At 43.1% G+C, this 22,917-nt stretch overlaps 1 protein-coding gene across 8 annotated transcripts in view; it reads left to right on the top strand.

Moving 5' to 3' along the window:
• The first annotated feature begins 5,715 nt into the window (after positions 1-5,715).
• epb41a (erythrocyte membrane protein band 4.1a) overlaps positions 5,716-22,917 on the top strand; it is a 102,187-nt gene continuing 84,985 nt past the window's right edge. For all 8 annotated transcript variants that reach the window (XM_075449618.1, XM_075449624.1, XM_075449621.1 and 5 more), the window contains exon 1: positions 5,716-5,843. The gene's annotated coding sequence lies outside the window, so the exon portion shown is untranslated. The remainder of the gene's footprint in view (positions 5,844-22,917) is intronic.

Genomic DNA, 22,917 nt, shown 5'->3' with positions numbered 1-22,917 from the left:
AGAGACCACCTGTTCATCCATTTCTGCTGATCTTCTCTGTGCTGCACTCTGCTGCAATGACCTACAGAGACTGTTTTTTGTGGAAGACTGCCACTAAAGCAGACCTTCTAATCTAAATATGGACTTACAATAAGACAATATAAATGAATATTGGTAATAAAGAATATCATTTTAGCTGCATGTAAGCAGAATTCGAATAATATAGCTGACTGGGATGAAACCAGCTTGAAGCTCGAACCAGCTAGTTGATTTGAAAGAAAGCTCAGGTTTTATAAATGAACTGCGACTGTCAAATGATGTACACTATATTGCCAAAAGTATTCCTTCCATGGCCCCAGGTGTATAAATTCAAGCAGCTCGGCAGGCAGACTGCTTCTACAAACATCTGTGAAAGAACGGCTCGCTCTCAGGAGGTCAGTGAATTCCAGCGTGGTACCATGATAGGATGCCACCTGTGCAACAAGTCCAGTCGGGAAACTTCCTCTCTACTAAAGTCAACAACACACAGTGAACTGACCCGTAATTTTTCCACTCATTTTTCATCTCACTCTTATCACTCAGATAACACACTCATCACAGGAGGGGACTTCAACATGGTATCTGACTCAGGATTGGACAGGCTCAGTACCACAGGGAGTCCACAAAAATTGTTAAACAGTACATGTTTTACATGTTTCCCACTCTCAGGGAATACAGCTTCTTCTTACCAGTACACCATTAATATTCAAGACCAGATTATTTCCGAGTTAGCAGCTCTTTCATTAGTGAGATTTCAGACTATCCCCTCACTATCAGTGATTACGCACCAGTCTCTATCACGCTGAAGAAGAAATTGGAGATTTAATACATCATTATTAAAAAACCTTGATTTCATTAATTATTTCAAAAGGGAATGGTCTGTATATCTAGAAGAACCCCACAATTCCTGATACAGTTTTGATACACAGTTTCTGACTTTGTTAGAAAAAATTTGAATGTGGCAATCAATCTCGAAGACAGGGTTGCCCACTTTCCCCCTCACATTTTGCAATTTTTATTGAACCTAGCAGCTACTGTCAGACAAAATAAAGTTATTCATGGCATCAAACCCAAATACGTTGAGCATGAAATAAATCTTTATGCTGATGATGTATTACTTTTCCTCCAGAACTCACAGACATCTCTCACTCACACGATCACACTCAATAACAAATAGATAAATTCTCAGCACTTTCTGACCACTCTATTAATTGGTCTAAGACCACAGTTTTTTCTATTAATTGTAATTCCAGAATATATCTGCTGTCACTTTACAGTCAGAAAATATCAGATATTTAGGCATAAACATTTCCTCTAGGCTCTCAGAGCTAACGAAGCTAAATTATGTGCAGCTTTTAAAGACAGTAGAGGATAATCTCACACAACGGAAGTCACTACCCATATCACTCATGGGGAGAGTTGCTACCATTAAAATGATGATCCTACCAAAAGTTAACTACTTGTTTTCAATGATCCCCATAAAAACCATCCGCTACTTGGTTTAATTCACTAGATTCATGCATCTCCAAAGTGGAAATCCCAGAAACCTCTTGTGTTTGTTGTTGTGTATCGTCCACCTGGCCCTTATTCTGAGTTTCTGTCTGAATTCTCAGAGTTTTTATCCCAGTTAGTGCTGAGTACAGATAAAGTCATTGTAGTGGGTGACTTTAATATTCATGTAGATGTTGAAAATGACAGCCTGAATATGAACTTTAATTCTATATTAGACTCTATTGGATTTTCTCAGAGTGTACACAGACCGACTCACTGCCTTAATCACACCCTTGATCTTGTGCTGACTTATGGCATTGAGAGTGAACAGTTAACAGTGTTTAACAGAGGCGGCAGCTCAGAGGTGGACTGGAGACCAACGGAAGTCCGGAGGGCGGCCGGGAGGGCGGCCGAAGTCAAGACTAAGGTCCGGAGGATCCAGCATGGACCCCCGGAGCTGCGTTGGCGAGGGAACGCTGGAGCTCTGAGCACTACAATGCCCCTTTAAACTGTCACTTTAATTCTACTGCACACTACCTCAGTGATACAGGACTGTTGAATACTGCTGTGTCTCTTCATTGAAGTTAATTTCCATGCTTATTGTATATCCTTAGTTAGCTATTTCTTTTTTATTCTATTTATTATTGGGCTTGCACCGGGACCAGAGTAACCAATTTTGTTTCACCCCATGTTTTTAACATGTGTCGAAATGACAATAAATCCTTGAATCCTTGAATTCTTCTCCTGTGTGTTTTCATTGAATTTTGTCAGTCTGTTTCTCTTTTTCTGTTTTTAGTTTTTGTTTGCAGTTTTTCAGTTCAACTCTGCTTGCTATTTAGTTTAAAATGTCATTAAACCCCTTTTTCATTCTATCGTTAGTTCCTCACCTTCTTCCTCAACATCCTGCTCCACCAGACATATTGTGACATACATGGACCTATTAACTGGGGTACATTCATATAAATTTATATATGATGCATTTTTTCTCAATATTTATTTCATTATTTCATTTATTTAGTGTCCGTAGCTGTTGGGAGGGGTAAGGACATATGGAAGGATTTTGGTCTTAGATTGTAGAGTTTTTTTTTCTCTTGGGAGTTGCTCTGCATCATGTTGTTGCTTACACACAGCAAACGTCTGCCTTTGCACCTGCTCCTATCATTAGGGAAGGGTGGGTGGAGGATGCCAGTGAAGGGGGAGGGGACTGAAGGGGTGTCCTTTTGTAAAGTGATGGGGGAAGGAGCGTCTGTATGAATGTGTGAGATCTGATGATAAATGCTGATGATGCATGGAGCATTGTGTGATCAGACCACTCCCCGCACAAATGCTTTAAACATGGCTTAGCTATGCCAATTATCACAACTCTCCTCTATCTGTGGGGATCTATTTTTTACTTCCATACAAATGCTACATGGGTTTTTGTTAGTATTTAGTTCTGGTTTTGTATTTATACTAGCCTTTTTTTTTCTTTTTTCTGAGTACTGTTGAAAACTGAATGACAGCTTTATTCTGTCTTTGCTCAGTATTTATTATTTTGAATTCAATTTGACCAAATCTGTGAAGGAAATTTGACTAGAATGACTGGCCAAAATGTTCATTTCTTAGTTAATCATCTAAAAGTAAAAAGGTGTGATAACAGACTCATGATTTTTCGAGTTTAAATAAATAAATCAAATCAAAATGTCATTAGTCATGACATACCTTTATCCACTATGTTATCTATTTCACCTGCAGTGAGCATAGTCAGCTGCCTCTATTCAACAAAAGTTATGAAAGGTTGGTCAACATGTCACTTCATTTTGTGGTCTATTAGTTTTAATATTTGTTTCAGACACTTAAACTGACAACACTTTTTATCCCCAGGCCATCTTGCTTCTGAATCACGGACTATAACCCCAGTTTTGGACAATAAGCTATCTACAGGCAATATTTGCACATCACATTTGCACACTGATCTTTTGTTGGATATTTTGCATTTAATATTCTCTCTCTATATATATTTATATTTACTTTTTTAAAAATAATAACATAGTTCTTTTGGTTGGAAAGTTGCAAAGTAAGATGTTCATGAGCCAATAATAACCACTGTGTCTGTTATTGGGTACATGACAAATAAACATCTTGAATCTTGAATCTAAATCACACCATTTGTGCGGTTGTGACTTTGCACCTTAAGATATTCATTTTATTCTAGACGTTACACAAAAACAAATAAAAAGCAAATAAGGTCTATACAGCATTTAAACCAACTCCTCACTGTTCTATTTCAATCTTTATTATTCTCAGATCTACATAGAAATAAATAGAAAGGCATGTCTGAGCTCTCTGGTAAACTGTGGGAACAATAGGCTTTTGTAACTGTTTACACCTACTTCCACATTTTATGCAAAGTTAGCTGAAGAACAGTAGCTCTAGTGATTTCTCTTTACTGGGAAATCTTAAGGGAAAATAAAAATGAAAAGATTGAAATAAGGATGTATTGTGTATTGAATGGTAATTGTAGCTATTGGTCTGAAGCCTTTGTCCCTCCCCTGTTCCTTAAAGTTTGTTATTTAATGATAACAGTAAATCTGTAAACGGAGCCCGGTTTCACAAGCTATTTTGTGAATGCTGGCCTAACACATTGTGTGATGTAACAAATAGAATCCATCACACATTTGCATCAGTGGTCCTATTAGCCCGCCATGCCAGATGACACATCCCATAGTTAAGCATCATTCTGACATCTGAAACACAGCACTGTGTATGATCATCATCCAAACATTTGTGATAACATCACTGTATACATTCTACTCTTACACTAATACTTAATGGAAATGGGCACATCGTTTTTTTTATGGCACGGGCCCCTTGGTTACAGAAGGTGGAGCTCTGAGAGGATCAGGAGCTTTAAGAGCTCTGATTGGAGCAGGCTGCTCCCTGTGCTGTTCTCATTGGCTCCTTTCACAAATACTCTTGTCTCATTACATACAAAACTCAACCCTCCTTAAAAAAAAAAATGTGTGTGTGTGTTTGTGCCCGTTAGTCTGTAAAGCCCTGTGAGTTGTCTTACAGGCTTGTTCCATTTAGATCAGATCTACAGATTTACTGAAATGAATTCATGAAAGGCTGTTTTTTTTTCTGTTCTCAAAAAAGTAGCGCTAAAAAGCCAATCACACAATAACAACAACAACAATGATAATAATAATAATAACATAACAATAATGACATGCAGCATCAGAAAGATCCACTGAATACAAGATTTTTATTTTTCAAGTGCTTGGAAATTTGACTCTAAATGATAACCGTTCTGTAGTATCCCTGGATGTGGAAGTCAGCAACAATTAGCTGCCAAGCTGCATATCTACTCAAAGGTCAGTAAATGTAATCTCTGGCCAATTAAATCTGATTGGATACTCCTGTGGACTGCATTAAGAAAAGTTTCAAGGGGCACCTGCCTGCTCACGGATATGTTGAGTGAAAAGTGTCGTCGCTTCCAAGCTGCTATTCTGGAGAGGATGATGCATGAAGAACAAGGTGTAAAGAGTCAGGAACTGAATACCAAACAGAGGTGTAAAGTAGTGACCTTTGTGTGCCTGTCATGGCCAGAGTTTTTGTGTTTTGCTTTGTTTTTGGTTTACTTTTGCACTTTTTTGCCCTGCTTCCTGTTTTATTTTGAAATGTCTGTGTCTATCCCAGGTGCTGTGTAGATTCCCTCCTGTGTAATTACCTGTCCACTCATATTGATCACACCTGTCCCCTTCCCCTCTGTGCCAGACCATTGTATGGAGGTTGTTTTTGATGATTCTGTCTGGCTTAGCTCGCTGGGATTTTCCTTGATGGTTTGTTTTTTCCTGTCAGTTAGTCATTCTTTTGTGTAGTTCCTTCAGTTGAGCTTTTATTTCCTTTCTCGGCTGCGCTTTTAGTTAGTAATAATAAAGCCTTTCTCTTTATCCTTCGCTTGTTCTTGCCTTCTCAGTCCGACAATTTGGTCCTCAGCCTCCTACTCCTCCGTGGTACAGTCTACATTTAACCTGAACCCAATCTCAGTCCCATAACTTGATATTTCAGCTTAAAAGTGAAGGAGTGTGTGACCGAATTGGAACTCAAATTTCGGTGAAAGAAATCCAACCTGCCCCCCGCAGCCTCCTGTTCAGGCCTGTCTTGTCGCTGCCTGTCAGACAGCGCTGCGGGTGCACGCACAGCATCGCTCCTGGTACCCAAACACATTGTTAAAGCCGCTCGTTTGATAACGTTGTTGAATTTACGCTCTATCTTTCAAATCTGAGGTTTGTAAGGAGAAGCGGGCGCTGAACTCCGGGTTTTTCTTCTGCTGGATGATTGGAACAAAGCGGGTGAGTGACTGAATCCATCCCAGATAATTTGTTGACATTTTTCACATTCAGCGCCATTTGCAGACAGGTAGCTACACCTCCTGTTCTTCCCAAAGCGCTCTGGATTCATCATCAAAAACTACAATCTGACATTTTTCCAAATAAAAAAAATATCAATAATTAGAATGGTACAGTTGTATGAATGGAGGAACATGTATTCGCTTTAAGCCTGCGTAAACAGCGCTGTTCCATGTAGTTGACAGGATAAACTGAGAGGGAAAAGGCTGATTTTCTTTATTGGTCATTCTAACATGTTGATGGCCAGGCCTGCCTGCAGACAGCCTGCATGGGCTCATCACGGTGGCAGTGCAGGTCGGGAGCTCATCATCTGTTTTCCCAGTACATCACGGAACCATCATGAAGACGTGATTGTGTACAACCAATAGGAAAGTGCTTTATTTATTTATTTATTTTCGTTTTGATGAAAGAAGAAAAAGTCAGTTCCATCCTCTGAGACTAAAGATCTGGATTGAAATGTTTTTTCTTTTTTTAATCTAAATCTGTTGTTTTAAGCTACACACACACACACATATATATATAGGATCACTTGTACAGTTGTAAGTTGTGGATCCACCTGCATACAGCGGTGTCCAGTCCCAGGTGGCTCAGCTCAGTGAGCAACTTGGAGGGCACTACAGTGTTAGAGGCTGAGCTGGGCTCCACAAACAGGATCCTCTCATAGTTTCCCTTCCCAGAGTCCAAGTGGGCGGGACTCTTGTGGAGTAGGAGTGTCAAGGCGTTGTCTGTGAATCTCCCTAGGCGGCATGCGAACTGTAGTGGATCTAGAGTGGCAGGTAGGGGGGGTGATTAAGTTTTTGATCAGTCTCATCACCACATGTGGCTATGGGGCGGCAGTCATTTGGTCTGCTGGGCTGAGATGTCTTGGGGACCGGCACACTTCCTGAGGGAGGTTGAATATGTCTGTGAATAGCGAGAGTATGTTTCTAGCGTTTGCACTAGTGTTCGGCCCTTGGGTGCATCGAGAAGGGGGGTTTGTTGCTGATACAAAGCCAACTTCCTGTGGCCTTCACATCTGCGCACAACAGCCTTTAATCCCACACAGTGCCAGATTAATTTTAAAGCTGCTTTTAGTGCTTTAACTCACTGTCAGCACCCTAACACAAGCTACCATGCAGGCAGATACAGATTTACATAGTCATGCTCTCGTCTGTCACAAATGGACTTAACTTTTTAAGACAATTAATTATTAGTGTGTTTGTTCATGTTTGAGGTCTCTGTGATTGTAAATTTCAGTATCTTTGTGATTCAATGAGAGTCCACCCAGTCCAAACGAACTGTTGGCTAATGTCTTTCAGGTCTACCTGATCAAGGGCTTGTTGATGCACATGGCACACAGAAACATTGTTAAGCCGCTGTTGTGACATGGTAGACCTTAACCATGTTTTTAGCCTTTTTAGGGCTCTAAAGCTTCGCTCAGCTTCAGCTGATGATACAGGCACAACCATTAAGGCTCTAGCATGGTTGCCGCGGCTGCTAGCGCAAGCGGTGTTGATGACGTCACGATTTCGTGCCGGCTACATATAGTGGCGCTAGTCGATGCTCCAGTCGTTGCAATCTTCTCCGTCACAGAGGTGGCGCTGCTACGTGAAGGTTAGCGCTACTCTACAACCACGAAAGTCGAGAAGAAAACAATGAAGAGCAGGAACACTGTCATTAATGATACTGCTACAGTATTCGGATCATTTTAATTTTTTAATTCAGTTAAAAGAGGTGAAGGTCTGAAGCCCCCGGCATCACCACTTGGAGTCTCTGCCCTCTTCTTTGCCTTCGCGTATCTGTCCCGTAGCTTCTTCCACACATTCTTACAGAACTCTCCCTCTTTCCCCAAAGTTCTGCCAATCTCTGTGCACCAGTTTTGGGAGTTTACGTGCTCCCTGTGCTGTTTCACTGCAGTTTCGTACAGCTGTCTGTACAAACGCACCTCCTGACTGAGCCTGGTCTCACAACGGTCCATCCGGTTCGTCGTTCTCGGCGCAGCCAAGTTACAAAAATCGACTGGTGCACGACAACGCGCTGCGCCGTCTTTTCAAGGGAAGCGCCAGGCCTGAAACGTCATTTTGACGTCACGGGCCGGCTGCGCCGTGAGCGACGCGTCGACTGTAACTCCGGCTTTAGTACTCTAACTTCTCCACCTCATCAAACAGGCCTCTTACTTCTCTTGACATTGCTTTAAGAACGTCTGCAACTTCTTTAGTAGACTTGACTGGATTTTTTGAGAGAAACATTGGAAGTTGCACCTTCAAAATATCCCTGTCTATTTCTGAGTATTGTACAATGATATCATCCATTTTCCCTGTGAGGAGAACATTCTCAATTTTTTTAAGTCTCTCCAAGTCTGGCTGATTAAATCTCTCCTTAAACTGCACAGCCAAACAATCCAACGCCTTTAAAAACTCTAACCTAAAGAACTCTTCAGGTGTCTTTGCCTTGTGGTGGCTAGCCCCACCAGTAAATCTCTTGGGTGGAGCTCTCTGGTAGGGAATTTGAATCGGTTCTATTCCCAGATCCTCAATCTTTGAAACAGATTTCCCAAACTTCTCCTCAGTTCTTTTCCCTTGAAGTGTAGAGCTCACGTAGGCAACAGCATCCTGAAAGCCACCAATCGTTTGATTGATTTTACAATGATCGGTTTAAACACTCCAGCTCACCCAACACTTCAGAGGCCACCATTAATCCAAGAACCGTCTTGCTCTTAAAGTGATAGTTCGGAGTAGATTCACCCTAGGGTCATTTGAACCGTGATATCCAGCCAAGTAGCCCACCCGAAGTTTTTTCGATCTTGGCTGAACATCAGCCGAGTTACTGAGTTATCCCGAATAGCTTAGTACAAGCGCTAACGGAACCTGGCAGTATCTCCAAAATTCCCACACTAAAATCACATGCCATGACACCAAACTTCTACAGTAGTACAAATATGGTCTGTACTCACAAAACGATGCATTTGGAAGTTTGAAAATAGTCCAGGAGTTTATTATTATCAACACAAGCCTGATAGCTTCTCTGCAGCTAAAGCTGCGTCGACGTCACTTCAGGGAGCTGGGAGCTTCAAAGTAAGATGAGGGTTGATCTACTACTGTAGACAACAAAGCAAGGCTGCTCAATTTCTCCATTGATAAAATAATTTCACAACTCTACAACATAAAAATTCATTAAAAATCATGTAGAATATAGCATATACTTTGTTGTCTACAGTAGTAGATCAACCCTCATCTTACTTTGAAGCTCCCAGATCAAGGAAGTGACGTCGACACAGCTTTAGCAGCAGAGAAGCTATTAGGCTTGTGTTGATAATAATTCTGGGGGCGTGTGCGGTGGATGTGTGCTCTCGGTCCGTTCCCTGTAGTATCTCGAAGACCGCACTTGCTGTATTAGTTCCGCTTTACTTGGCATATTTGAATAATCGGAATTTGGATGTTTGTGAATCGTTCTCGATTCTTCCACGGCCGAATCTAGATTAATCTAAAAATCGGAAATTTTCCCCACCTCTAGTCTGAAGTATGTCTGACCTCGCAGCAAGAGATTGGAATATTCAATCTTAGGAGCACATCAAGAGAGAGTTTGGCCATCTGCTCACCAGTTGTCTCTGGCACCTCATACAGTCCCGCAAATACTTCCTGTGGCACTAGGTCTTTATCCACATATCTTAAACATATAGAAACCTGCTCTTTCCCCTGCACATCCTGAGTGCCATCCATTATAATTGAAAACCGCACCACTGGCAAGGATCTGATCTGTGAGGCAAGTCCCCTCAGCATTGTGTTACAAAACAAAGTCAGGTAGTCATTTTGGCACTGTGGACTGATATAATCATGTGAACGGGTAAGCCAAGAGGTCAAAAGAGGATCACCTGTTGCTGTTAATTTAACAAGGTGGTACAAATTACCTTCAGCCACCTCATGCCCTCGAAAGGCTAGCCCCTGTCTTGCAAGATACCTCATGCATCCCATGATTTTCAAAAGGCAATGCCTTGCTTCTTCCTATGTTTTAGGTATTAAGCCCTATTCGGACGGGACTAGTTTAATGGGGGGACCTGGGGTAAAGAAATAATAACCGGGAAATCTAGTCCCGTCCGAACGCGCCATGTCAGTAAAGATAGCGGAGTATGTCGGTAAACTTTGCCGAGAATTCTACCTCCTGTGAAACGGTCCGGAGTATCTACCATAGGTAATACTAATCCCGTGCGAATGCGACCTTCGGTAATAAGAACGGAATATGTCGTCACATCCTTTTAAAGAGAGAAACAATTAGGTGTGTCTGTTTGCAAACATGGAGGTTCTGGATGAAGCGCTGCTTGCAAGCACGCATGGTCGGCGCCATGTCTGTTTACAGATGGGGTTTACGGAAGTGAAATGAATACGTGCAGCATCCAGGATGTGACGGTTGTGCGTAACCAACAACTCCTCCCATGTTAGATGAATATTACAGGGATTTCTTGTCCCGTCCGAATTGGTCATTTCTTCTCCCTGGCGTCGTCTGGTTAACCAACATTACCATACGTCCCCCCATTGAACTAGTCCCGTCCGAATAGGGCTTAAGACTAATGGCGCATTTCCACTGGTTGGATGGTTGTGTTTCCATTACAACCGAGTATCACTTCGTGCCTCCTTGACGTGGTCGGGGTCGTCGTAACATGGCTGCGCGAAAACTCTGTGTCTACATCATTTACACGGCGCCAAGCAACGTACAAATCCGGACCTCCTCGACCGACCAAGGAGTGGATTTCCTCTGCGAAGCCATCTCGTAGCAGTACAAACTGAAGTAGTAAAATTTGGAGTCTTGTCTTGAGTCTTGTATTTATTTACATTCTAGTCGGTCGTCGTGCGGTTATGACGCTTCCAGTGACGACACTCATCGGCCAATCAGTGGAAGGCAGTCGGCTGACGTCACGTTTTAGTAACGCTTCGGCCCGCTTGGAACCAGGGCTGAGGTGATACGAAAAGTCTACCCGGTTGCAGGTACTGCGTGCTAGTGGAAACGCGCCATTAGTAACTGAGTGTGAACTGGCGTTTTCTCCAGTGCATTTGTGGTAATGGCATTTGTGTGCCTTTGATGGCGATTAAAGATGTCAACAGCATTTTTCCAATTACAAAAACCATTTAAGTAGAAGGCTGGGTCATGCTTTTTTCCAGAGTGGTCTTTTTGATGGTATATGCTTTAACACTCTCAAAACAAAGTAACCTTTTCAATGTAGGACTATAAAAGAGCCATGGATACTGACTATACCACTTTTCCTAAAACCGTAACTTTTTATCATAACCTGATCTAAAACCTTTATTTCTCTGTATTAACTCCGATGCAGATAGATAATCAAATCAAATTAATAAATTCCAAATTAGTCCAATTCATACAAAGCCAATTAAAAAATGAGCTGCCTAAGGAAACCAACCAATTGCATTCTTATTGATTTAATCTCCCGTCCTGAATATGCACAAGGCGACAGTGGAAAGAAAAAACTCCCTTTTAACAGGAAGAAACCTCAATCAGAACCAGGATGGGCAGCCATCCGCCTCTACCAGCTGGGGGTTGAGAGGACAGAAAAGAGGGGACAACAAACACCGTAACACCAGGCCAGGGACACCTACTGAGAGAGAGAAACACAAGTTAATGACAACAATGATGTCACATGTACATGGTGAGGAAAGAGAGCAGAGGGAGGAGAGGTGCATCATGGGAGCTCCCCCAGCAGTCTGGGCCTATAGCAGCTTAACTATGGGATGTTTCAGGGTCACCTGAGCCATCCCTAACTATAAGCTTTATCAGAAAGGAAAGTTTTAAAGGGATAGTTCGCCTCTTTTGACATGAAGCTGTATGACATCCCATACTAGCAATATTATTCATGAACATCTTCTTACCCCCTGCTGCGTCCTGTGAGCCGAGTTCCAGCTGAGTTTTGGCGTTGACGAAGGTAGTCCGGCTAGTTGGCTGGGGTTTAAAAAATAAAGCGTTTTGCTTCTCAAAACAATATGCGTTCAAAAGAGTAATACATTTGTATCACAAAATCGTTGTCCAGGAAAAAGTCAGACCTCACAATCGCTTGGTGCTATTTTCTCTCCCTTCGTATCAATGCCTGCTACAGCCTGCCGCGCCTGTTACCATGTTTGCTGCTCAGTCTGCACTTTGGTCTGCACGGTCTACACAGCAGGCAGTGACTGATTGGGTTTTTGGATACAAAAAGATAAGATTATAGTCTGGGTTAAGTAGAGGATCTTTATTATTAAAGTTACAATGAAAGAAATGTATGTCTAAAGCGGGCTTGTTGGAACTGTGACTACAGAGATTAAGATCTTGATCTCCTAACCTGAGACATAGTAGCTGTAAAACTATATGAACTTACTTCCTTGTTTGCATCTATGACAAGGTGCAAAATATAGAATGATAGGAGTGCCACAAAAAAAGAATTACTCTCAATGAGATTTAAAAAATAAATGAAGAACTAACAAGAGGAAGTAAAGTGTGACTAATGCAGAAATAAGAAATATTTTTGCAAAGTTCTATTTAATGTAATTTAAGTTAATTCTAGTATAGTTCTTTTTCTTTCGTGTTTGGACATTACTTTTGATTTTCAATTTTTCAGAGTACTGCATGCAATAGGGAAGTGGCAAAAGCAAGTGAAGGATGAGAAAAAGCAAAAGCATTAGAGAAATAGCAAAGCAAATAAGTAAAGCAAAACTTATAAATAAGTAAAGCAAAACCAGCACATAATAGCAGGAGCAGCCAAAACAGCAAAGGCAAAACCACATGAAAAGAACAAAAACAGCAATGAATAAGTGAAACAATGTGGGCCAGAATAAAACACTGTCTTACAGAAGTAAGCCTGAACAAATATTTTTTTATATATTTCATTTGTTATTTCTTTCCATTTACATTTCCACATTCTCTTTGTATCCTTAACAGGATTTTGAGTCATATTATGCTGCTTGCTAAGGCAGCTTATGGGGTTGCTTTTGTGGCAGTGCAGTAAATGGACTGTATGTATAGCACTTTTCTACTCTACCTGACCACTTCAGCACTACATGCCGCATTCACCCATTCAGCACATCTGTAACTACAACTAGAACTACGTGCTTCTATTCATTCATACATGGTTGGCAACGTGGGGTTCAGTGTCTTGCCCAAGGAAACTTTGACATGTGCGGGGAAGCTGGAGTCGAACCACCGACCCTCTGATTGGTGGGTGATGGCTCTTCCTCCTGAGCTACAGCTGCCCCACAGTCTGAAGTAGAGGCTTTGATCCTTAGACAAACTGGATGACAGCAGATGAAACGATGTGAGTTTCAAGTGAGTAATATTCAAAGGGATTTATTCGGCCATTTTTAAATCAATATTAACCCGTCCTCCCACCACCCCAGTCTCATCTACATGTGGACACACCCACATTAACACACAAATACGAAAGTGCAAATGACAGCCTTTCACATTTTTCACAACATTTGTTCACTTGGCGATCACACTCTTTCACAGTGCAATGTACGGTGGCCCTGAAGTGCAAATCACAACGGCAAAAGATAAAACACAACGACATTAACCAAAACGGAAAAGGTAGATACCCTCGGGCGACATGAATTGTCGCTGATTGAACTGGTGGTGGTCTGTCCTTTGAACCGGAAAGACTAAGGTTTACATGTTTTCAAAATATGAGCACTGCTCGTGACAACGTAGGCGCTAATATTAAAGAATATTTTGATGCGAATATCCCGTCTTACATGCTGCTTTGTCTCTCGATGTTAAAGGGATAGTTCGGGATATTTGACATGAATCTGTATGGCATCACCATAACCAGTGTCGTGCATTCAAACTGACTTACCCCCGACAGTGTCCTGTGAGCCGAGTTTTTGTCCAGTGTTGGTCAAGGCGAAAGTAGTCCGGCTTGTTTGCTGGGGTCAAGAAATTAGCGCGTTTTTCTTCCCAAAACAGTACGTGTGCTAAAGAGTGATTTATTTCATCACAAAAACCGAAGCCGGCAAAAGTCACTCCTCGTTATCACTTGGGCCCTACTGTCTCTCATTGTGTATCAGTGCGCACGTCATTCTGACCGCGAGCTGTGCGCACGAGTCTTTCTGTTCTTTGGCAGTGCTCAACACTGTCTTACTCTGCAGACAACTGGCCATCGGGTCCAGCTGGTCTGGGACGCCTCTTCCAGTTGATCTTGGGAACATGGAAAAAAGTTCTCAGACGCGTGCATTCAGGAGTGCAGGGAAGTCACCGTTATTTGTGATGCAGGCAGCAGCTGTCCCGCCGACATCCTCATCTATGGAAAGGTTTTGTATCTGGGGCATAACTAAATCCCACTCGTGGCAGCAGTAACATTCCACCTCTGTCTGCATTACTTCACACTTCAAACAAGTGCACCAGGATTTGTCGGCCACCCTGGGTATCGCAGCTCCAGCAGTGGCTCCAGCTTCTGTTCCATCACTTCTCTGTCGACCCTCTCTCTTTCTGCCCGATCTAAGTCCATTTGGCGAACTTCCTCCTCAGTATAAACGGGTTCATAAAGATACCCCCTTGGCTCTGAACGGAAGTCAATATGTTCCTCGTCGCTCTCGTTGTCAGACATCTTCCCGAGCAGTAAACAAAGTGAACTCGTGCGCACAGCTCGCGGTCAGAATGACGTGCGCACTGATACACAATGAGAGACAGTATAGGGCCCAAGTGATAACGAGGAGTGACTTTTGCCGGCTTCGGTTTTTGTGATGAAATAAATCACTCTTTAGCACACGTACTGTTTTGGGAAGAAAAACGCGCTAATTTCTTGACCCAAGCAAACAAGCCGGACTACTTTCGCCTTGACCAACACTGGACAAGAACTCGGCTCACAGGACACTGTCGGGGGTAAGTTAGTTTAAATGCACGACACTGGTTATGGTGATGCCATACAGATTCATGTCAAATATCCCGAACTATCCCTTTAACAAAAAGGTCTCAAAAGATATTGACAAGATGTTATTAAACTTTATATGGAGGAACAAAAACCACTACATTAAAAAAAACAGTAATAATGAACTTTAAATAATTTATCAAGAACCCATCTTCAATTTGGAACTTCATACTTTTTCCGTTTTGGTTAATGCCGTTCTGTATTTTGATTTGCCATTGTGATTTCTCTTTTGTCGTTGTGTTTTTTAAATTTGCCGTTGTGAGTTCTCTTTTGCGTTGTTTTTTTATTTATTTGCCGTTAAGTTTTCTCTTTTGTCGTTGTGTTTTTTGATTTGCCGTTGTGAGTTCTCTTTTGCCGTTGTCGTTTGCCATTGTGTTTTTTGATTTGTTGTTGTGTTTTCTCTTTTGCTGTTTTGTTTTTTGATTTGCCGTTGTGATTTCTCTTTTGCCGTTGTTTTTTTTTAAATTGTCGTTGTGTTTTCTCTTTTGCTGTTTTGTTTTTTAATTTTCCGTTGTGATTTCTCTTTTGCCGTTGTTTTTTTTTATTTGCCGTTGTGAGTTTTCTTTTGCCGTTGTTTTTTTTTTATTTGCCGTTGTGAGTTTTCTTTTGCCGTTGTTTTTTTTTATTTGCCGTGTTGAGTTCTCTTTTGCCGTTGTTTTTTTTGATTTGCCGTTGTAATTTCTCTTTTGTGGTTGGGATTTGCACTTCAGGGCCACCTTAGCAATGCAATAATTAAAGGGACACTCCACCCATTTGCATTAGGCTTTGCATTGTTAGAAACCCAGTCATACTTTTGAATGGTCATGCAACACTCTCTCACATCCCCCTGAGACGGGAGAAATCCGTATTCACCTCTTTACACTTCCTCCTACAATGACGCAAAAATCTTCATTTTGCGTCATTGTAGGAGGAAGTGGAAGAGGGGTGGATTTCTGTTGAAACTACAAGCGCTAGTTCCCACCCTTTAACACCGCCCATAGGGGGGTTGGACCTAATGCGCTAACAGACCTATCACAGATCAGTGCCAGTGCTTTTGAGAGCTGCAGCTAACATGGTCGAAGGTACCGAATACTCAGACAGATGCAATACGGAGGACTGGGATTTAGAAGAAGATATGGCTCGAGCTGGGGCGAATTGGTGGTGCCTGTGCTCTAACTGTGCGCCAATGGACACTGAACAAGAGTCTGTCTGCTGCCGAGAATTCCAGCGGTGCCAATTTCTTCTGGACGAAATCGGAGGATGACACGGACGTGTGTGTTGTTGATCACCCGAGTTTCGCACCCCATATGGATAGTGGCGTCCTGGAGACCTACTTTAGAATACCTAAAGTCAACTGGAAACGACAGCCAAAGCCTACAGGGCCAAATGGACGTCTTTCTGTAAAGTAAGTTTGTTTTCTTTGTTACTATGTCAAGGAGTACTCTTGCTAACACGCTAACGTGGCATGTTCATTGCACAAATAGCTTGCAGTTATGCAAGCTACTGTGGCACGCTAGGCTCAAATGCCATCACTCACTTTGTGATCAATGTTTTGTCTAGACAATTTCGTCCAACAGCCTACCGGCACTTTCTTGAGTGGGTCCTGCAAGGAGAGAGATTGGGCAGAGGGCCTCGTGTCGTGCAGGCTATCCGCCAGAACTACCCAGCTCCAGACGGCCAGTACTGCGGGCACCAAGAAGTGGAGGACGCTCAGGAGAAGCTATAGTTTCCTTGTTTTATATTCATTCAACAGTTGTATTGTTTGTATAGTTATTTAATTAAATGGTTAAAATATACGTTGTTGTGGTTCTTTCTTAGTAGCCTAATGTTGCTCCAAGTGTATTCGAGTTATTGAACGACTAACATTTCAGAACTGGAACAATATAGCTACTGTTACCTCAGATGACAAAACGACAGAATTGTGATCATAGCCTACCTATAATTACTATAAATTATGAAGCATTACAAGTATACATTGCATTATAAGTTTGTTGCAAATCAGTTACCTCCTTCCAAGTTTATGATGCTATTCTAAACTTTGTTGAAGGCAGACAGGAGAGAAGGAGTGACATTTTGTTTTTTAATTCACAAAATAAGAATTGTCATGAACATAAAGACACACAAACAACATTATCCACACTATTAAAAAAAAGAGGTATTGACCCTGTGATTGAGTATACAGTAAGGTGCTCGATGGAAGTGCAAACAGGTAAGGCAGTGCAAGGATAAGGTAAAGACCATATAAGACAAAGACATTTAGGACATATAAGACATGGTAATATTACAAAATGTATCACGAGGAATGGGTTAAGGTACAGCTGACGTCTGGCGCTGTCTGGGATTCAATGTTTTCTGGTGATGAGGACAACTCTGCAGCAGACGTCGACGTCGTTTTAGTCTGAAATGTGATACGTTCAATAACGTTAAAAACATTTGAATAACGTCAGACTAACACAGTAAAACATGGTGGATTTACATCGCTAATAACGAACTTATTTAGATCTACATAGCAAAGTGTCTAACGTTACATTGCTAACTTTGCTGACGAGTGGAGTTAGCGAGGCAGACACACTAGAACAGCAAGCGACCAAAACATACAAGATATTTACTTTGTAAACAGCCAAATCATATGAGATGTGCTGCTTTACAGCAGACGACTATATCAGTGTGTGTTCTCAGTAGCCGCTAGAGTCGAGTTAGAAAAAAAGCCTTACCTCCAGGCAAATGCGTTTAGCATTGCTAGCAGTTCCAGAAGTTCCTGGCTTTTTGCACAAGTCCAACTCTTTGGGTAATCTATGAAAACTTACTCCGTGTATTTTTCTTGTGCTGGCTGAACATCCCGGTACCATGCAAGTGCACACCATTTCGAAACACAAACGAGGAGTAATTCACTAATGATTTCGCAAACTCTTCACTAGAAATTGTGTGACATGATTTCCAGGTAGCGTAGTCGGGTGGAGCTACTCTCGGGGGAGTGGCCTGCGGATCTTGAGCATTGCAATGCACTATGGGGATTGTTGTCTTTAATCCACAAGCACAAAAAAGTCATTTTCTGCCTTTTCTCGATCAAGAAGGCACCAAATTAGAAATTTATGCTACTATTCTACTACATATATGGCCCACTTTCAATACATATTCATGTCTCCACTGGTGGAATGTTCCTTTAATATCGCACAAAACATGTTTTGTCATACTTATCACAAACATACTTATCACTTTCATACATCAGAAAAAAAAAGAAGATAAATCAGGTCTTTTTTAAAAGTTCCACACAGAAGTGCTTGACAGCTGCGATCGTTTACATGTTTCTCTTGTTGGAGCAGCATTAGCATCTAAGCTCACAATACCAGGACCTTGCAGTGCACTCTCCTATTTTTGTCATGGTGGTAGGTGAACAGCTACAGATACACTTCGTATCATCTTGTAGTGGTAAGATTGATACCATTTGAACTAATTAAACACTTCTCTTTTAATCGTGACAAAGCGCATCACACAGTGACAACAGCTGCAAGTTGCTGTTCCAGAACACAGGCTCAATGAACTTTTAGCAATGGAAACATCAGCTGGTGCTATGTTTAGTTTTCACTACACATTCAAGCACACCAGGAGCTGTGGAACCCACACGCTGGTTTTCTCTGCCCTGTCAGCACTTGTGCAGCTATTTCAGTTTCAGCTCAGCACTGCATGCTGCCAGCAGCTGGTGAAACTTCCTAGTCGCAAGGCTTTTTGTCTTTTCAATCTTAATCTGTCAGCATACCTTAAAATTACTGAGAGCAACAAGAGATTTTAAACATATTGTGATAAGTGGTTTTACCTAAACCTAAATATGATCTGTTCAGAGAATATAAAGCCAGCAGAGCTCTGAGATCCAAGGACTCAGGTCAGCTGGTCCAGTCCAGAGTCCAGACTAAACATGGAGAAGCAGCATTTAGCTGTTCTGCTGCAAACAAGTGGAACAAACTGCCAGTGGAGATTAAACTTTCACCAAATGGAGACATTTTTAAATCCAGGTTGAAGACATTTCTGTTCTCATGTGTCTATGCATGAAATCTGCACGCTATCTTTTAATTTATCTGGACTGTTGCTTGTTTTTAAATTCATTTAAGTTACTTTAATTGTTTCTCTTTATATTATTTTATGTATTTTAATGCTTCTTCCACTCCCTGCTGCAATGCTTTTATTTTATGTGAAGCACTTTGAACTGTTTGTACATGAAATGTGCTATACAAATAAATTTGATTTGATTTGATAAACTGAGAAACGTGTAGGACAGGGGTGGGAAGTTAAGGGGCCACATGAGAAACCTGAATTGTGTCAGAGGGCCACACCAACAATAACTTGAACTTGATTCTGCTCAACTTTCTCCCACTGTAAAATGTACAAAATTAAATATTTTCAATAGCTGATACTGGTAATCAGAAAAATAAAAATAGTCTGTAAGTGTTTGTAGGAATAGGCTATGTATCGGTCAAATAGGAAAATACTACTATAGCAGTAATAAACGAAAACAAACATCAGTGCAATTTATTTTTAACTTGCTAACCTTCACAAACAAAAATAAAAAAAACCCAACAACAACTTTCTATAAAAAACTAGAACTTTTAATGTTTTTCATTTCATTCTTTCACTTTTGTGAGAATAATAATAATAAGTATCTTGGGCTTGAACACATTGAAAACTGGCTGAACGTGTGAGGTGGCTATGCGAAGGACAGCTGAGGTGCGCATCAGTGATGGAGCATCTGTGTTTGGATTTGTTGAACTTCATTAATCCAAAGAGGACAAGAATCTTCTGAGCATGCCTCCTCAGGTGAGGAAAGTTCTCCTCTTTGAGAGAAGAGCAAAAATCCTGCAGTGAGACTGACCTTAAGTGCTCTTCCAGAAGTGTGTCAGACTGCAGGTCAGTGAGTTCCATCTGAACATCACTGGCGCATTATCCACCTGCAGTGGAAGGGAAAAGAAACCATGTGCATTTCACTCTCAACTGTTTAGAAATCGCCTTGAAAACTCTCCATGCAGAGCTTCTGACATGGATGAGCACTTGTGGAGGTGAACAGCTGATCTTGTGGCTTCCTTTAGTGTTGGCAGGTGGGTGAGAATGTTTTCCTCCACTTGGTTTGAGAAAAGCTGCAACTTTCTCATGAAAGCCTTCACTGCGCTGTACATTTCATGCACAAAAAGGCTCTTGCATTGCAGTTTAACATTCAGTTCATTCATTAGTGCAGTCACATCCACTGCAAATCTGAGGTCTGCCAGCCAGTCTTCATCTGAGAGCTGTGGGATGTCGTGTCCTTTCTCCACACAGAAATCCTGGATCTGGTCTCTCAGGTTCCAGACACTTTTCAGTACTTTGCCCAGGCTGAGCCACCTGGCAGCGCAGCGATAGCTTATGTCACCATGTTCGGTCTCATTTTCCTCCAAAAGTGCAACAAACTGTCTGTATATTCTACACTGTGGAATATTTTGTATTTTTTATACCCCGAACATGTCAGAAAAATCACATACTGCTTGTGTATTTAATGTGTTTATTGTGTTTACCCCATTTATCTGTGTTTACCCTGTGTATCTGTGTATCTGTTTCGACCTCACTCTGACCGTCACTACGGTCTTAAAAAGGAATGATCACCTTCGTTCTGCCTATCACCGAAACCATATGTCAAAAACGTCACGCCCGTGACCTCCGGAAGCAGAACGACCTGCGTTAACAAATAGCAGGGATTGCTCCCGGTTCAGTCTCTCACCTTGATCGCCTCAAAACCGGACCAGGTAAGAAGCAGATATTTTTTGCATAGGCTACACAGTCACAGAATTCACTACCCGAGGGTAACAGGTGCCTTGTGTCCCTGTGAATTGGACTGTGCAGTTAAGCTAATATCACGTTGCCGTGAGCCTGCTTTAATTGCGTTCGCGCTCTGTTGCAGATCACCGTAGCGCTTCACTTATTTTGTTATTTATTGTTTGTTATACGTTGCGTGCCCTATACCGCTGTTCGCAGCCGTGGGGTTAGTGTGCGCCTGCTAGGTGCGTTCGCGCACTGGTGCAGGCCGCCAGAGGAAGATTATTAAGTGCTGTTGGTTACCACTAAGTGAGCCTTCTTAACGCGTTTGCATACGTACAGGCCACCCTAGCGCTACACTTGCATATATTTTGTATTGCCGGTAGCATATTGTTTTCTAAGGTAGTGTGTTGTTTAAGTTTCACATTACTCTACCGCTGTTGTAACTGGTTGTGTAAGCCAGTAGGTGAATGCGTGCACTGTTGCGGGTAAGCAAGTGCATTTGGGCATTTTTTGTTGTTTAAAAAAAAAACAAAAAAAACACTCAGTTCTGCACCTGCATATTTGTTTGTTCTGTGTGTTACTTTGGCCACTGGAATTTTTCAGGTAAGTAGCCAGATAAGGTAAGGATTATTGTTATAAATAAATGAGTGTTGTTCAGGTAAGTACAGATTGGTGCTTACTGATTATTGTTTACTGTTTCAGTGGTGACATAAATAAATAAATTAATTAATTAATTAAGTGGTTTATCAAACAGCACCCTATAGCCGCTGTTCGCAGCCGTTGGGTTGAGTGTGTGCCGGTTAGGTGCGTTCGCGCGCTGTTGCCGGCCACCAGCTTTTTTCCTGCAACTCGCCATAATGGCCTCGCACCACTGCAGAGTCTGCATGGTTGCGATGAGCACCGCAGACGGGCACAGGGAGTGCCCTACTTGCCTTGGGGCTGCCCACGTGTTGGAGGACGTGGACAACTCCTGCAGTGCAGCAGTTGACCTGCTTAGGGGGGAACGACTTCGCCGTGCCAACCTGGTGTCTGGTCACATGCATGAAGGCAGGGCGGAAAGGCGACGCTCACCCCATCGGTCGGCCCGAAAACATGGGCATAAGCGTACGCGCAAATGCTCAAGGGACCGGCAGCGTGAGTCCCCCCATAGGTCTGACCAGGAAGGGGCCTCCAGAGCTGCGAAGCGCCCTGTTCCAGCTGAGGCAGCAGAGGGCGGCAGTGCGGGGTTAGCCCAAATCCTCTCAGCTCTTCAGGGGCTATCAAGGAGGATGGACAGGCTAGAAGGCCATCAAGGCCCGCCATCCCTACCGCCATCCCTACCGCCGGGCCAGGAGGGTCCCCCCTTACGCAGGCCTGAGAGCCATGGTGAGGAGGAGGACTGGGCCGATACAGACGTGCTGTCCCTCCACGCGTCACAGACCTCTGACGCCACAGGTGGAGGCAGCCGTGGTGGTGAACTACACACTGGCTCTAGAGGTGAGCCCACAGTCGTGGGGGAGATACCGGTAAGCCATCTGCTGTCAAGGGTATTGTGTGCCTTCAGCCCCCCACACCAGACCCAGCTCCTTATGGGGGTGTTTGGGAGGGTGTATCTCACGCTAGCCCCCCACCTTCTATTCCCGTGGCGGAGGACTACACCAAGATGCTGAGGACCGCTTGGGGTAAGACCTTGCAGCGGCCCCAGTTTAACCTGCTGAAACAGGGCTGGGAGACATGCCACCAGTGGAGGCGTCAGTTGCCTCTTGGACGTCACTTGGGCCTGCGCGGGCATCCCCTAATCCACGTTGCCCGCGTAAGGAGTGTGCAAAGACAGACCGCCTGGTCAGTAGGTCTTTTAACGCTTCGGCACGAGCAGCACGTATGGGCAATGCCCTTGCTATGACGCTGGCGGCTCTGCGTAAGACGCTAGACCCGGCAGACGGAGATGCCATGGCCCTGGTGGAGGCTGCGCTATCTGCTCACTCCCAGCTCACACGGGATGTAGGAGACTCGATGGCCTCGGCAGTGTTGTGCCGTCGTCAGGTGTGGCTTGCGCAAACCTGTCTGCCAGAGGCTATTAAAGCAGAGCTGATTAACCTCCCTGTGGCACCTGGGTGTGTTTTTCATCCAGGATCCCAGGAGGTGCTGGACCGTGCCGAACGTGCCGCAGCATCAAGGGAGGCTGTCCAACGGGTAGGCGTTAGAGCAGCTCCCGGCGTCTACAGAGCAGCAGTGGGTAGGTTCAGGCAACGGCAGCCCGGCCGGCCTCCTCGGGCTAGTATCGCTCAGGGCCAGCGCTTTCAGGCAGTTACCCAGGGGCCAGCCCCACATCCCCAGTTCAGGGGGAGGCGGGGAGCAAAAACAAACAGGGGCAGAAACGCAGGCCGGGGCGGTGGCCCGGCG

The sequence above is a fragment of the Odontesthes bonariensis genome, chromosome 18, assembly GCF_027942865.1.
Source record: "Odontesthes bonariensis isolate fOdoBon6 chromosome 18, fOdoBon6.hap1, whole genome shotgun sequence".
Lineage (NCBI taxonomy): Eukaryota > Metazoa > Chordata > Actinopteri > Atheriniformes > Atherinopsidae > Odontesthes > Odontesthes bonariensis.
The sequence above is the reverse complement of the archived record's forward strand: the minus strand, read 5'-3'. Positions and strand labels throughout refer to the sequence as shown.